Genomic DNA, 15,446 nt, shown 5'->3' on the forward strand with positions numbered 1-15,446 from the left:
GGCCTGTAGTGGCAGTGGCTTTAAATTAGTGACCCGCACCCTGAGGTGCCACACACATAGATCATAAAGTTGATCAGTCATTATTATTGACATAAGGCTGACATAAAGGCAATCAAAGCTGGGCAAAAAACATAGAGGACAACTTTCGCGAAGTACAGAAACGGGTCGATGCCTTAGAGGTAAAAACTAAAGCGCTAGATCTTGACAACACTGCCACCCAAGAATCAGTAAAAAAACTAACAGCTCAAGTTGATTCCCTGCAGCTGCGCGTAAACGAGCTAGAAGACAGGTCGCGACGCAATAACCTGTTATTTTACGGCATTCCCGATGAGCGTGAAAAGTGGGAAGAATGTGAGGCAAAAGTGCTTAATGCATTGGCAGATGTGGTTGATCCGTTGCCAAGTGGTGCAATAGAAAGAGCCCATCGACTTGGCACGTTTTCGAATGACAAATGTCGCCCGATTATTGTCAAATTTGCAAGCTTCAAAACAAAAGATAAAATACTCGGGGCCCGTAAAAAGCTGAAAGTGAAGGACGTATCTGTTTCCGAAGATTTTTGTTTGGCCACACGTCAGATCCGTAAGAAGCTTGCCACGTACGCAAAAAACCAACCGGGTGAGCCCGCATTTCAACTACGCTACAAAACGCTGGTGATCAACAAAGAACAGTTCACGTACAGCCCAGCCACAGACAACGTAACCGTTACCCAGCCAACACCCCGTCTAACTACGCAAAATGTGAACACTTCTCCACGACAGCCATCCTAGGGGGACGCGAGGGGTAGTGGACATACGCTATCCAACATATCTGTTTTGTTTTGTAACATCCGCAGTATCTGCAATAAACGAGAATCATTGGCATCCGCGATTGACACCTGTAGCCCCGACATCTTAGTATTAACAGAAACTTGGTTGACATCGCAAATTTCCGACAATGAAACATTTTTCTCGGCTCATCAGTACTCAATCTACCGCTGTGATCGCCCAAAAGGTCGAGGCGGTGGTGTTATGCTAGCCATTTCCAATAACTTACCATCATCATACATACATGTACAGAGTGACTTAGAGACTGTCTGGGCAGTCGTCGAACTGGGTTATCAGAAAGTAGTCTTAGCTGCCTGTTACCTCCCCCCAACGCACAATACCACTTTTGTTAACGAGCTACATGATGTTACTTACTCTGTTCGAACCCGGTACCCGAATCTCCCCATATTTTTGCTCGGTGATTTTAATTTTCCCAACATAACCTGGCATACAGACTCCCCCACTATTATTCCCTTCACTTCGCTTGCCCAGGAATTTGTAGACTTTTGCACAACGTTCTCATTCACCCAAGTTGTCAAGCAACCAAGCAGAATTACTCAGATCACTGCAAACATTCTTGACCTCGTATTAACCTCTACGCCGGACTTAATATCAACAATTAGTTACCTACCCGGTTTGAGTGACCATACTTTATTATCGTTCTTTATTGACATGTCACGTCCAAAAACGGCAAAATCAACCAAAGTTATACGTAACTACAAGAAAGCTAACTTTGAAGCTATCAATAACCATTTAGGCGGTTTTCTTGAAACATTTTTGATGAATTTTGACAAACGAAGCGTACAAGAGAACTGGGATTTGTTTGCAGCAAAGGTGAATGAGCTAACAAAAAAATTCATTCCTACTTATACTATTCAATCTAATAAAAAAGCGCCATGGTACAACATTCATTTAAAAAGGTTATCAACAAAAAGAAGCGCCTCTACAAATCAGCGAAGCAATCTTCATCCCCCGCGCGCTGGTCTTCCTATAAGGCTGCGCATGACGCTTACGTAGCAGCACTAAAGAACGCCAAGATTAGCTTCCTACAAAGCACATTGCCACGCCTATTAACAACGGACACAAAAAAGATTTGGCGCACTATCAATCCGAGTCGTAGCGACCACTTAACACTAAATAACACGGATGGAACAGCTATCCCTCCTCATAAATGCGCAGCCGCTCTTAATGCCGCATTTATAAGCAACTTCTGCCAAAACACTAATCCTCCCTTACCTGCCACCCCCTACTATGACTACGTTGTAATGACACCTATCACTATCGACGTGGGCGGCGTAGACAAACTTATAAAATCTCTGAAACTTTCCTCTGCTCCAGGTTGTGACGAAATATGCCCAAAATTTTTAACTAACACATGTACCTACTCCTCAATTATACTAACAAATATTTTCCAGCAAACCCTCGACGAAAGTGTCCTTCCTGCTCAATTCAAAATTGGGAAGGTGGTCCCCCTACATAAGTCCGGTAACAAACATTCCCCGCTCAATTACAGGCCCATTTCACTAACCAGCATTCCATGTAAAATCCATGAGCACATCCTCTTTTCGAATCTCAGTAAATTCCTGGAGTCAAATTCATTTTTCTCTAAATCGCAGCATGGCTTTCGAAAGACCTATTCATGTGAAACACAGCTAATATCCTTTACACATAAGCTTAACCTCAGTCTCGACAACTACTCCGTTTCTGATTGTATTTTTTTAGACTTTTCTAACGCTTTCGATAGTTTCTCACAAATTACTCTTACATAAACTGCGCTCGCTTAACCTAGATGACAAGCTACTAACATGGCTAGAAGTTTTCCTTGCTAACCGCTCCCAGTTCGTTTCAGCTAACAATTATGACTCCGAGCCCAGTGGCGTTCACTTAGGTGTTCCCCAGGGCTCGGTATTGGGTCCTCTTCTTTTCCTAATTTATATTAACGATTTACCGTTTTGCGTTTCTTCACACATTACTTTGTTCGCCGATGATTGTGTAATTTATCGACAAATAATCTCTGAAAACGACGTCAAAACATTACAAGCAGATCTAAACGCTGTAACATCTTGGTGTAAAATCTGGTGCATGGAGCTAAACACTAACAAGTGCAAGTACATGCGTGTATCCCGAACTCCTCAAGAGCTACCTTCGTACTCTATTAATAACTCCCTTCTAGAAAATGTGTCATGTTACAAATACCTAGGTGTTCACCTGTCAGCTGACCTTACATGGAACATTCACACGGATTATGTTGTCAACAACGCTAACCGGGCATTAGGATACCTTCGACGTAATTTTTCAAGAGCACCTTCTTCACTAAAACTACTACTTTACAAGACGCTGGTTCGACCGAAGCTTGAATATGCGGCATCACTCTGGGATTCAAGCCAAGTTAACCTGACTCAAAAAGTAGACTTAGTTAAGAATAACGCGGCCCGTTACATACTACCCGATTATAACCGTACCTCCAGTGTCACACACATGAAATTGAGGCTTAACCTACCATCTCTAGCGTATCGTCGTAAAGTTCTTTGTCTGTGTCTTTTCCATAAAATATTCTATCACCTCGAACTACGCAGTGAATTCGTTGAAGCGCCTGATTACATTTCTGCTCGTTTAGACCACTCAAATAAAGTCAGGATACCCCATGCACGGACTAACGCTTTCTCACAGTCATTTTTCCCCCGGACAGCCACAGACTGGAACCACCTTCCCGACTCCAGTGCCTGTATACAAAATCCGGTATTGTTCAAAAACACCTTAGCTAACATTGTATATTAGGAATGTTTTTGTACTTACCTGCCTATAATTACTGTTTACTGTACTTATTTGCTTTGTTACCTAGCCAACATTGTATAATTAGGAAATGTTTTGTGCTTTATATTGCTGTAATTTCACTCACCGTATTTCTGTATTACCCACTCCCCTCTGTAATGCCTTCGGGCCTTGAGGGTATAATAAATAAATAAATAAAATAAATTACGGTGCAGAATAACGTTACAGTTGATTTAAAATGTTCAACTAAGAGTGTGAAAAAGGCTAACTTCACATAATTTCTTCATAAAATTTTTGATTGTCTCGCAGTCACATTCAGACAGGAATCTAGCCTTTATTCATGTACATATTGCTGACCAGTGTTGACAAAAACATCCAGGGTTTGTACCAAAAACAAATGCTGATGGGACGAATCTGGATTCTGGGCAAAACAAGGCGCCTTTTCTGTTGCCTGAAGGTGTGTTACACCGGTTCTGATAAAAATGACACAATCGGGAATCGCTGGGTACTATCACTAGTACCGAATACCATTGTTGGAATATTGATGTCGAAACATGCTTTAGTGTGCTTGGTTTGTCTAGCTGCAGCACCACCTATACGCTGTATTCACCACCTACAGATTCAACACCATCGCAGCCTTTCAGGACTATTATTCTCTGATAGGCCATGCGGAACGAGAAAGTCTCCTTTAAGGGATTCAGCATTGCTTTAAATTACCATCTTCGTAGTTTTACCGGAGAAAGCTAAACTTATTTTAAGTTTATGTGTACATCACGAAGCAAAAATTGGAGAACACCTGAAATTCTCCTTGAGGAATGGAATCGTACTTAGCAGAAGACTGTAGTACGCCCGGCACAGATACACGGCAACGCACCATCCCGCGAGTATGACGAGTGAGCGGAGTGTAGTGCGTAAAAGGGCACTTTATAGTCCACTACAGCGCACGCGCCGGCAAGCGGTGTAGAGGTTGGCGATGTCAGGTTGGTTACATCACGTTGGCACGGAAACCGTACTTTTTATACTTTAGCGGGAATGACGTAACCCTCCTTACAGCACTCCCTTGATGAATGCGCAAATCATACCAAGTTTCGATTACCTGCATGCACCAAAAAGCAAGACAGCCGCAGCCAGCAGCAGGAACCGCACCGGTGCACGGACACAGTGTATTCTGAACGACGATGCTGGCGTCACCGGCGGGAAATGCAGTATGGCGAATCTTGCGCCCGCTGCCGCTATGAGGCGCCGCCTGCTCAGACGCCATCTTTTGGGGCAGCGTCTTGTGATCCCGCGGTTTCAGTGGGCGCTGCAAGTGGTGCTACGAGATTCTTCGCTCACTGCCAACGCCAGTTTGCTGTGCTACTGTGCATGTGCATGCTTCTGTGCATGTACTGTGCATGTAAACGTGCTACTGTGCATGTAAAAGTTACCGTGCATGTAAAAGAAAAGAAAAGAAAAAAAACACTCCAGCGCTAATGCTAAAGCTGAAAAGACACCCTGGTTGGGAGAGGTCACTGCAGCCGCAGCATTCTCTAGGAGCCATTATGGACAATTGGAGACATGACTACGAGTGTACCGATCCTTCCCGAGACGATTTGCACATCCCGCCAGCGCTGCCTCGAGTCGATGACGAGACCTCGTGCAAGTTTGCACTGCTGAGGATGACTTTGCATCCACCACTCGCCGCGAAGAAGAGGACGACCTCTTCAATGCATATGACGATGATTACTGATTACTAGCACCACAACTATGCAAATAAACAATCGTTAGGAAACTTAACTACGTGTCCGGCAACGGTCCCCCTACAAAAGCTTCACCATTCAAGTCTTGCGCGTGAGTGCAAGCTTCCCTGCATTTTTTTGCATATCCGGACGATGTCTCGATGAATCCTGGCGTGTATGAAACAGGTACACGTTGCTGTGGCCTCTCAGCTAATGTTCTCTGGGAATTCGTGCTTTCTCTTGCTCTCCACGGCGGTTGACAAATGAAATTAGATGTCCCGCAAACGTTTTTCCAAAGTTTCAAAGTGTGGTCAATGTCTGGTCAATGAAAGTTTCTTGCTGACTAATGAACTCATACTTCTGGCGAACTTTACCACAGGACGAAGAAAGCAAAGACAAAACACAGGCTTTCTTTCTTCGTCCTGTGCTAAAGTTCGCTAGAAGTATGAGCTCATTAGTCAGCAGCAACGAACTCGCCCAACTCTCCGCTTGAAAGTTTCTTCTTTCTGGAAATCGCAGTCTGCGGGCCGTATGCGTTTGGCTTTTCCTATTAAAGTGTGCGCAATAGAATAATTGCATAAATGGGATGGCTGCAATTCAAATAGATGTAGCGAGCTCTGTAGGTCTGTTTCCTGTGATTAAAAAAATTCTAGCCATTTTCGCGTTTTCGTGACTTTTACAACGAGAAGCAGGACGTTGCTGTCGCGTTCCGACTCGACGGGGAACTGTGTGACAGCGTTAACCAATTTAGTCGTTGCTTAAAGTTGTCAATCCCGGAAGTTTTCACTACGGGAAGCCAGTTATCTACGTAGTCTAAGCTGTGGCGAGAAGGAGGTCAGTGCCTTGCCTGGTATGTGCTCTATTGTCATGTTTGGCATTTTAACAGAGAGGAAATCTTCCATAGCGGTTCTTTGAACCGCGAAATGTATCAGGAAATGAAGGAAATTATTGCGGAAGGCGGAAGGCAGATACATAATAACCTCAACAATGCCGAAACAAATTGAATCTGCAGAGCAGCTAAAATTGAACAACAAAGAAGTTAGTGACATTTGGGCTTGCATTATAGAAGAGGCTGAGGGAACGTTACGAAATTGAGGTTACAGAGCGGGAAAGACATTGGAAAAAATACAATGGACCCATGTAAAGAAGAAAATAAGCATTACACACAGCACGGAGGACATAATAAAAAAAATTGTGGTTGATCCCTCTTTCATAGGAATCGGTAAAACACGAAAGTGAAAGGGGCTTTCAAAGGAGCAGTTTAATGATAAAGGAATCTCCTTCATTTACGAAAGGTTCGCGAGCCGGACCCCTCAAGAGAAAGTGACGCCGATACGCAAGAAACACAAAAAATAACCGGCCTATTCCGGGACAACAAAACCAAAAGTGACATGCACAGAAAGAGCCACTTGAAACACAACGGTAGTGGGAACAACGCCACAGCGGAGTATGCCTCAATTCTCCTGCGTCCCCCGTACACGAAGGTGGTTTCATCGAGACGCCAACTGACGGCGCTCATTTGCGTCATGATCCGCTACTTCGCTTCGTCTCTCCTAGACGGCAGCACCGTGGGAATAAGTCACGGGGAAGGAAATGAGGCACGTTCGTAGGGCTGATAACGTGTCTGCCCATAGCGCAGTCGCTAGAGCGCCACGTACCTCCCGTTGCGGCTAGAGGGTTCGAGAGAGCATGGGCTCGAATCCGGGTGCCACAGCGTCAGTGGGACTTTTTCTGGCGACGTCACTTTTGTGACGGATATGACGTGAATGAGATGTTCGTGTACTCGGGAATTAAACACTTTCGTGTTAAAATACAAATGGTTCTATACCAAGCTGTACGCTAGCAACGTTAGGCCAGGAGACAGTACTGGGTCCACAAACGTAGCTGGCGCAGCCGCACTTGTAACCAAAGAGGAGGTGCAAAGCCGCTCAAAGGTATGGGATAAGAAAAGCCGTACGAAATGATTCCATACCCGAGGATCCATTCAAGCGGAGAGGCGAATTTGTACTTCAAGAGCCGGAAAATCTAATTTCCAGGAACCCTCATGGATTTAATGGGGCCCTAGCATAAAAAAATGCCAACTTTCCGCCTGACAAAAAGGTGGTTTTAATGGATAGAAATTGTTCGCAGGTTTTAGTACCCATTATTCATCAGCCTAAATTTCCGACTATTTAGTACAGCCCACTCAGCAATTACTCACAATCCTATAATTTATTTATTTATTTATTTATTCACTCCCTCATTTTTCTCAGAGGTCCAAATGTGCGGTGCGGAACTCGTTGCCTGGCTCCATTGGAGACTACCCTTACAAAAGGCCTTTCCACCATCCGCCGCCGGGAGTCGAAACCAGGGCTGTGCAGCTCCTTCTCCCACCGCTCAAGAAAATTGCGGGGAATTCTACCAATGTTGGAGTTAGCCAGGCATGTCTGTACTATGGCGTACAGGGTGCACGGGGTTACATAGAATTTACATAGATGGCTGAACGGCGTAGGACCTAACAAGTGTGATTTGGTCGGGTGAGCAACCGCGTTAGTTTGCAGTAGCTGGGCGAACTGCTCCCGTCATTGGTTAGGGATTTTTGTGACCAGGATAGGTCCTTATTTCGAATCTAATGTACTGTTAACACCGATGGCACGTCTTGTCATTGTTCACGTTGTTTGGCGCAAATGAAACCACGGGCGTGTTTCAGGCAAATCTCAAGTACATTAAGTAATTTTATATCTACATATTATTCAAACATACCAATCCATTGGTTTACACGATCAAAATTTTCATCCAAGAATAAAGGCATGAACTCTGAAATATAGGCCATTTAACTCGAGAAAACGTTTTCCAATCAATTATATAGTTTTCTGTTCCATTGGTGGTACAGCAACAGTTATTATCCTTTATTCGCAGATTCGCCACAACTAAATCTGCAAATCGTGGTGGCGGTTATCCTGAAACTGACTATTCCTTTTTTATTTTGTCATCTTGAAATGAGGAACCACCTTCTCTCCCCTCTGGAAGGGAAGGGACTTGTCCGCTCATATTGACCAGCCTCAGGAGCGTTAAATTGAAGAAGCACACATTTTCGAGTCGTAAGAGGCACCGGTTACCATCCTCTTCCATATGAACTTCGTCCTGACGTGTCTAAAAGGAAAATCAGCCCTCATCCTAACAAGAGACTATGATGGGTCACCCGCTATTCGCTAAAGTGAGGAGAACGGGCGTGTTCGGAAGCATCTTTTCTTCGTGGATTACGTCGGCGGCAACGGGCACGGGATATATCAGCCAAAGTGACACTAACAGCTTCGGTATGCAACGAGCCGGTCACGCAACATCTGAACAAGCCCTGCCCGTGATCTGCTGTAAATGTTCCGCGGTGAAGAGCACCTTTTCATATCTGCGCACGGCGCTTTAGACTAGTGATCAGTGTAATGCGCACCCTATTGACTCCTGAACGTATTAAAGTTCACCCAGAAACTACTCTGAGAGGCATTTATACGATGCGCAAGCATTTCCTAGTAATAACCAGCTATTTGCGGCCATATGCTGCTGTTTTCAGTATATTAGCAAGAAAACCGCGATACCTGAGAAGTTTTGTTATAACGCTGGAATATTATTGAGAGCAACAAATAAGAAGAAGAAATTGCGGTTGTTAACAATGTTCACGGGAACTCTCAAACCTCCAGAAAAACAGGTCTGAATTAAATGAATATGAAGAGCCATTGATACGGCAAATTTGGATATATTTGATTATTGTATATACACTGTCTGTTTTTGTGTGGTTCTTGCTGCATTCCTTCTGTTTATCTTAAATCTCCCTGTGTTTGAGTAACCAGTTGCGGTCATCTCGGCGTCATTGGAGGAAACGCACAACTAGCGGCACGAGGTCTTCCTAGTGAGACGCACGCACGTCCTCCGCAACAGATCATTCTGAAAGGCGCGATGTCTGTGCAGGATGGTCCAATAACTCAAGCCCCAACTCCATGAACGCATATTCCTCGCCGTACTAGCGCGTCAACGTATCTTGTGCTAAGCGCTCGTTGAAGTGCGCACTCCGGCATACACCAAATGCCCCGGTTCTTAGCTGCTGCGCCGAAGTCTATACGAAATTTATATCCTCGTACTGTGCCTGTGAGTAAAATCAGTACTGTGAGCCCCGGAGAGTTGCCGGCTAGTCGACTCGCCATCAAGTAGGGAGAGCGGGGCAGGGTGTATTCTCAATGCGTCTCATCCCAAGCCGGGGATTGGTTCTCATGTAAGAAAAGTATCATGTAAAAAGTATTCTGGAGACCTCTACACTCCTATAAAATGCTCCGTATGCATGTTTAGTACTGTCGGGGCTGAATTGGGTGGCTATGTAATGTTGAGTTACCTTGTGTGTTTCCTTGAAACTCATTTTTTCCACCTTTTCATGTGCGCCAAGGGGTATGTATGTCGATTACCTATACCCCTACTAGAATTCAGAATGAAAGAAGTAGGTAAATAAATAAATAAATAAATAAATTAATAAATAAAAATATTTCTTTGTTCCGTTGCAATTTAATGATAAGAAATGGTAAAGGGAAACTTTGGTTGACGTAGCTGCCTAAATCTGAGGATCAGACCACAGCTGGCACCGCGACGGCCGCTGCCATAGAGTCACCCAGTATTGGCCGCTCGTCGCGCGCCGGTATTTTCCCAGTCAAAAGCGTATCCCGAGGATCGAGAGACACGCGTCGCCGAAGCCTTACTGTGCCTTCTCCCGGCACTTTGGTCGTCCTGGGCGTAACTGAATGGCCCAGAAAACAAACGGCCGCTATTTGATAACGGAGGCAGGTAGGGAAAACAACTCCGGGATGTCTGTAGCACGGCTCCAGCGGCATGCTGTGGCAAAATGTGAGGCTCGTACGACGAACATGCGAGCTTCTCAGGGCGTCTAAATTTTTCGTCTGCTGCCAATGAGAACACGCTGGCTTTCAGGTTTTACCACTCTGGTTAACACAAAATTGTGGCTCTTAAAAAAGAGATAGCAAGAATGAATCTCGGGCTCGCGTACTTCAGGTTATCGGCTACAAAACTATTTGTAGATTTCCTGCAACGCAGTTTGTGTAGCTTCGCTCCAATACTTTTCATGGCTAGGATGAGGCGCATCGCCACCAGCTTCGAAGAACGGACGCGACGTGGGGCCCTTGACATGACAAGAGCTTCATATGGGAGAGTTGGCACATTTTGCTTAAACAATTACACGGTGCAAAATCCAGGGCCGAAGACGAAATGCGTACACACAACACAATGCCGAACTTCCTACTAGATTTTATTGAATTGGGGCGCTGCTTATGTACCCAAAAAACTAAAATACTAAAACATCGTGACGTCAAAGTGAATCAGATTTCTAAAAAGGCTATTTCTTTATCTGACAGTGATATCGACGCAGTACTAACGCAGGTCTACGAAATGAGATATGTAAATGATAAAATGATATAAGGTCTGTAAATGATAAAAGTAGCTTGAAGTATTTCGCGCTCAAGCTTTCTGCCTGCCCTCCTCAAAAACTTTGTGCAATCTAGCAAGGGGCTGCGCTTGCATCTTTTGAAGTGCTCCGAAAGGTGGCCACCTGCATTATTTGCAACTGTCCAGTTGTGCTCCCTTGCCCTCTCGGAAACACCTTCCACTTTGCCCTATGTATACTTTTTGCAGCTCGGAGGAATCTCGTACACTACACCCCTGCTGCAGTCTGTGTAGCGAACATCGTGGTTCTTTGCACAGGGTTCTGGTTTTTTCTTCTTTTGATTCTCTCTCACCAAAGAGCATATCTTCGATAACTTTTCTGGGGCACTGAAAACGATATTTACACCGTACCTTTGCGCTGCTTTCTTTACATTATGGGTAACTGTGTAGATACGAAATGACGTTCACCTTTTTCTTTTTGGGCCCTTCATGTTCGTCGGGGCTTTCTTTCCGCCTCATCTTCTGGTGAAGAGCTTCACACACGCTCTGAATCAGTTAAAAAGGGGATCGGGCCTGGCTGAGCCTTGAAATCTGGTCGTGGGAACTAGCCTCCGCTTCGTGGTTGCACGATTTTTTCAAGGCTACCTGAATACACGTCATCGCCACACCCCTTTTTACTAGTTTTGAGTGCCCACTATTGAAGGGAAGTACTTGTTGTGCCATTGGACTGTACTGCCAACATACATGTGGGCCTACAGTGAACGAAAACTGCAAATCCAGGAAACAGATTTCATTATTGATTGTCAACTTCCACGTAAATTTGAGGGCTTTTGTCGCCTTACTGAAGGTGTCAGTCATATTTTTTACTATGAAGTCTACCAGCCCTATTCCCCGATTCACCACCACAAGATAGTTATCGACATATCTAGAAATGGTAAGGTCAAGCGGATTATCTAGAGACAAGCTCCTGCGCTTATCAAAGGAACTCAAAAACACGTCGGACAAAATGGAGGCAACGGAGGAACCGATGCAAATTCCACTACGTTGAGCATAGAATTTGACCTCAAAATTAACCACCGTGTAATGCAGGTAAAAGTTTAAAAGTTCAAGGAAATTATCGCTGCTTTCTCCCGTCACGCTGCTGAACCTTATTTCGCCATAATCCTCAATTTTTCGCCGCAGGACACTGAACAGTTCATCGTGAGGAATATTGCCGTAGAGGCCCTCGACGTCGATTGAAAAGGCATACATCCCACTCCACGTACCTCCTTCCTACTTCTGGACGACTTCGGTAGAGTTTCGGACGAGAAAAGGATCATCCAGGCGCAGCTGTTGCAGGTGACGCTGCAGTAGTTCCCCACTCGATACTACCAGGTGTTTTTTTCCGAAACAATAACGCGGAAAGGACCATCGGGCGTATGTGTTTGCTGGTGAAAAACAATTCTAAAAGCCCTGCTTCTGCCTTACTGTGGCCTTTCTAAGTGAATCGACATTTAGGTTCCCCAGCAATTTCAGCGCCTTGGATTTGTGCTCCTTCGGATCAGACGCCACTGTCTTTAAATCCTTTTGAGTAGCTCCTACAGCGATCTCTTGAAAGTCGCCGTCTGGAAGGATCAGAAAACCGCCTTCTTTATCCACTTGCACAATGGAAAGGTCGTTCTGCGGAAGATGGCTAATCACTTTCTCAAAAGGAGGGTTCACCGCAGGCTTCGTACTCACGGTGTGAAGTAAGGTGTCGGCAGCATCCCTTGTGGCGCTCTCGCGCTCTTGGTCTTCCGCACGCTCGCCCAAGCGCCGTACCGTGGCAAGAAGCTCGTGCTTCTTGAGCGCATGCTCCAAGCTGTACTGTTGACCTTTTTGAGGTATATGGGTGACGTAGTCCGGAAGACTGGCATTTCCCAACAAGGTGACAAGCAAGGCTCAACGTTGCATCGCTTTCTTTTCGGCAGACCAAGTCTTAAACGCTGCCACAGGAGCTCAGACTTGATCAGCAAGCTCCTCCTTCGAGGCTTCGTGTCCTTAGATACATACAGAATCGGGAAGCAGGAGATCACGACGGAAAAGTTCTTTGATAATACCAAAGAGAGTGCATTGCGTTTTGAAGCCCCGGCGGGTTGCTTGAGGACAAAAACGCTTATCCGCTAGCCGGTGCAGGAAGAACTCTGAGCAGGTTCGGCAGGGAGCCAGAACCCATGCGACATATTGTAACGGAGTTCAAAGGTATCCGCCCAGTCCTCAGTGAGGAAGACATCGAGCTTCCATAAGCCCTTCGCATTAAGGTTAATGGAAAATTGAATTGGAAAGCAGTATAGGTTAGTAAAAGAAGGTTAGAGTATTAGTGGGAAAAGAGCACAGAACAATCTGGGATGACATGCAAACATAGAAGTCGGACTGACACAAAAATTCCATAACTTTTTTTATTTTTTGGCGAGGTTATTGTACAGTGGCGTTACGACTAAGGTCGCTGTGCAGCGCCACCCCATTGCGAAGGGGAAGCCGCTAAACATCACCATCATCATCGTGGTGCCTTTCCCCTACTTTGAGTGCTAGTATTAAGAGTATAAAACATAGATATATTAGTTCTTGGTAAGATGGCACGTCATCATCTCGTTTCAAAGTGGATACCACTAGCAATCAATCAATCCACCAGTCAATCAATCAAGAAAAACTGGCGCGATAGTGGCCCAGAGGTTAGAGGAGCATAGTAGAAAGGGCGCTAAGTCGCTTCGCGCCCTTGATACTGTGCTCCTCTGGGCCACTCTGCCACCTCCCTAACAATTCGAAGCGGCGCCCCAGCCCAACAACGCATGGCCCCATCCCAAGGCCCCATACCACACCGTATCAAAACGACGCCTCTTTTTAAAAAATTTGGCCCCCGATGTGTTCTTTTAGTAAGCGTTCGCCACCAAAGTAGCAGGCCGTTAGAAACGCTTTTGATTTGATTGATGGCAGGTTTTTAATGCGCCGACGCAACGGAGGCGACGAGGCACGCCGTAGCGGAAGGCTCCGAAATAAATTTGACCACTTGGGGATCTTTTACTTGCGCCAAAATCTCGTACACACGGGCGTTTTTGCTTTTCGCCTCCATCAGAAAAGCGGCCGCCGCGGCCGGGAATCGAACCCGCGACCTCGCGCTCAGCAGCGCAACGCCTAAGCCACTGAGCCACCGCGGCGGGTACCGTTACAACTGTAATTTGGGCCTTGGACATAACCGTATCATATCTTGGATCAGTGGCGGATCCAAGGACGGGGGTGTTTGGGCAATCACCCGCCTTCGCTACCCCCCCCCCCCCCCAAAGCCACCAACTGCCCCCCCCCCCCCCCCCCCCCTTCCGATTCCCTCGACACTCATTTTTCGGCGCGGGTAATTTTTTAGACAGCGGCGGGGACGTCGCAAGACCAAAACATGACTTAGTCCTCAAGGTTACACGTCTAATCATTTGGATAGATGTTTTTGACTAGATTAGTTATGAATACTGGGTACCATTGTCAAGATCAAGAGAAACAAAATCAAAGTTTGTGTATGTATACCTGTCTCAGGGTAATAAAATTCACAGGGCTAAGTGCCCTTTTTTGTTTATTGGGTTTTGTTTTCCGTTATTGAATTTTCTATTTTGAACCTGCAGCATAAGAACCTCGTGTAATATTTAAATATATAACGTAAGTTTAAAAGAAAGTTGAATGAACACACATTATATTCATTTAGATGCCGTACTAAACCGGGGATCCGGACATTTCGTTGTCGGAGATTTCGGTGCAGGACGTTTCGGTGCGGGGACGTTTTGGTGCCCGGACTTCTCGGTGCGAGTGCTTCGGTGCACAGGATATCTGAGGCGTTCTTTTACATTTAAGCTTTAATATTTTAATTTCGCCAGACGATATGATTTGAACGTTCGAGAGTTGTGTTTGCGCCGCAACGCGCGGAAACGAACAGCAAACCGATGCAGAGCATCAGTGCGTAAAACCCCATTTCGAAAGTCGGTGTTAAAAATTAACGTAAATTTACTTCCCTTCAACCATTTTTTCATTTTAGAATTCATATGAACAGCAAACGCGTTGATTTGACTTGACCCAGTGCTCTTGTTGTTAGCATGTTGTTGTTAGCACCCATAACTTTGAAAGTGTGTGGCATCAGTTTCATCCTGCAGTTACGTTCTGAATTCAACATTTCATACCACCAAAAAGACTTCAAAAGGACCGTACAAGGCCCTGGATTATTCGGAATATATTTCAAACGAAAAGAAAAATTACAGGCCTGAGAAAGAAGCAGAAAACGTTCACTTCACAGTTCATGAATCTAAATCATTATCTGCAAAGTAAAGTAAAGCAAGCAAGAAGCAATTTTTTAGCAACACTACTGCCGAATTCATTAAAAATGATCGTAGAATTTTCTGGCGCTACCTCAGTCAAAGCAAAAAAGATATTAATAAAGTCGAAGTTACGCACTACTACCAGAATTAGCCCGGACGCTGGGTCAAAGGCTGTGAGGCCGCCTCCTGATGTCACTAAAAGTCACAAATGGGACCACTGGTTTGATCTGCGCCGCTTCTTTGTGAATCCGTGAATTTATGCAGCCACAACAGCGTTTCCACACCGTGCAGTGCAAAAAACTGCACTCTCCATCACTGGCGCGTGTCACTAAGTAGCCCCAAGGGCAGTTCAGTTGATCTACTATTGACTTTTGCATGCTGTGGTTGCTGCGCTGATTTGTGCCCGACATGCTTATACGCCGGTTCTT

General features: G+C 45.3%; 1 protein-coding gene across 1 annotated transcript in view; it reads right to left on the reverse strand.

Annotated features, from left to right (window-relative positions):
- The window catches only part of LOC144179658 (tachykinin-like peptides receptor 86C), a 79,435-nt gene that overhangs the window by 23,669 nt on the left and 40,320 nt on the right, over nucleotides 1–15,446 (reverse strand). The gene's annotated exons all lie outside the window — the stretch shown is intronic.

The sequence above is a fragment of the Haemaphysalis longicornis genome, unplaced genomic scaffold, assembly GCF_048455015.1.
Source record: "Haemaphysalis longicornis isolate Haplotype H1 unplaced genomic scaffold, Haemaphysalis longicornis Haplotype H1 scaffold_1, whole genome shotgun sequence".
Classification (NCBI taxonomy): domain Eukaryota; kingdom Metazoa; phylum Arthropoda; class Arachnida; order Ixodida; family Ixodidae; genus Haemaphysalis; species Haemaphysalis longicornis.